Here is a 1,982-nt window from a genome sequence, read left to right as displayed (position 1 = left end):
GCCTCCAGAGGGCGCTCAGCCAGCCGCCGCCGTGATTTCAGGCTTCCGGCCCCAGAACTGAAGGGGGATAACTTCCTATTCTAAGTGTTAATGATCTTTTTGTGACCCCAGGCAAGAAAGCCCGCCAGGCTCCTCTGTCCATGGGATTCTCTAGGCAAGAACACTGGAGTGTGCTGCCATGCCCTCCTCCAGGGGATCTTCCCTACCCAAGGGTCGAATCGGGTCTCCTGCATTGCAGGCGGATTCTTCACCAGCTGAGCCACCAGGGAAACCCCCTATTGTTCTAAGCCATCTGTAATGTCTTACAGAAGCCAGAGGAAAGCAATACACCCCATCTCGGCATATTATCCATCCTTGTTACTGCTCTGGTCACCAGGCGGCCCTGGAGGGGGTTATGTGATTCCTGTCTATCATTCTAAAGAGCAGTTTTCCACTAAAAAGTTGTAGCTGGTTTGTTTGGAACACAGGCCTGGAAATGCATTTCAACTTTGCCTCTTGAATGTTTTTCTGAGCCTCAGCTTCTTTCTCCCATTTCCTCTCTGAGTTCTTCTCATTTGGAGGTGCCCCTTGATTTCTGGAGAACTTCTCAGACAGCAGAGAAGATTTGAGAGTCTGCATTGTGCGTGGGGTCCAGCTTTGGTCCCCAGGAGCCCTGTCCCTGTGATCCATGACGGACTCCTCTTCACCTTTTGCCCTCGATCTGAATGAATATTGGATTATTGGATTATTTTCTTATACACTCTCATCTATGTAGGGAGGTTGGGTCGTCTTATAAGAAGCTGGGTAGAACTCTTTCACTATAGAGTTCCATGGATTTAGAGGAAACTCCTTTAGTTTCACAACGTGGATGGATTCACCGTCGGGCTCACTTGGTTTGGCAGGGCTGTGTGGGTCTATCTGTTGTCGATACATAGCAGAAAAGGAAGGAGGAGGTCATTCAACGTGGGCCTGATGGGTGGAAGGTGATGCAGGTGAGACAAAGGCAGATGAAGGCATGAGAACCAGACAGGAGACAGGAAGGTGGGAGAGGCTTGGCCCCAGGCCGAGGTCGCTGAGTCTAGCCCACCTGCGGGCAAGACCCATCGAGACCTTCCGTTATGTGTGCTGATAAATTTCCTTTTTTGAGGGAGGTAGTTCATGGTAAGTTTCTGTGACCTACCATTGAAAGAGAACAAACTCTTGAGCAAAAATTGCCAATGATATTCTGATTGTCAAAGTTTCTTTGCGTGCTTGCTTCGGCAGCACATATACTAAAATTGGAACGATACAGAGAAGATTAGCATGGCCCCTGCGCAAGGATGACACGCAAATTCATGAAGCGGTCCATATTTTTACAGAGTGAAGTAAGCCAGAAAGATAAGGACCAATGCAGTATACTAACGCATATATATGGAATTTAAAAAAATGGTAACGATAACCCTATATGCAAAACAGAAAAAGAGACACAGATGTACAGAACAGACTTTTAGACTCTGTGGGAGAAGGCGAGGGTGGGATGTTCTGAGAGAACAGCATTGAAACAAGTATACTATCAAGGGTGAAACAGATCACCAGCCCAGCTTGGATGCATGAGACAAGTGCTCAGGGCTGGTGCACTGGGAAGACCCAGAGGGATCGGATAGGGAGGGAGGCGGGAGGGGGGATCGGGATGGGGAACACATCTAAATCTGTGGCTGATTCATGTCAATGTATGGCAAAAACCACTACAATATTGTAAAGTAATTAGCCTCCAACTAATAAAAATAAATGAAAAACAAAAACAAAGTTTCTTTGCTTCATAACAGGAAAGCAATAAAGCACTGGCATCTTCAAACTTTTAGTCCCGTGTTCTTACATTTAAAAGGGAGCATATTTAACTTTGTCTCATGTGCCGAATGCAAGTCACGTGGAAGGTATAATCAAAAAGCTCAGTAAATGACAATTAAAAATTTCACAAAATTCAGTTAAGAATGGACACAAGATTAGTGTCTTCCATTTGCTTC

General features: G+C 46.0%; 1 non-coding gene across 1 annotated transcript; it reads left to right on the top strand.

Moving 5' to 3' along the window:
* The first annotated feature begins 1,226 nt into the window (after positions 1 to 1,226).
* Positions 1,227 to 1,333, top strand: LOC133050682 (U6 spliceosomal RNA). The gene has a single exon (XR_009691664.1). It is a non-coding gene; the product is annotated as a U6 spliceosomal RNA (small nuclear RNA).
* The last annotated feature ends 649 nt before the right edge of the window (positions 1,334 to 1,982 follow it).

This window comes from Dama dama, chromosome 32 (genome assembly GCF_033118175.1).
Source record: "Dama dama isolate Ldn47 chromosome 32, ASM3311817v1, whole genome shotgun sequence".
In the NCBI taxonomy this organism is placed as follows: domain Eukaryota; kingdom Metazoa; phylum Chordata; class Mammalia; order Artiodactyla; family Cervidae; genus Dama; species Dama dama.
This window is presented reverse-complemented; position numbering and strand designations above follow the sequence as displayed.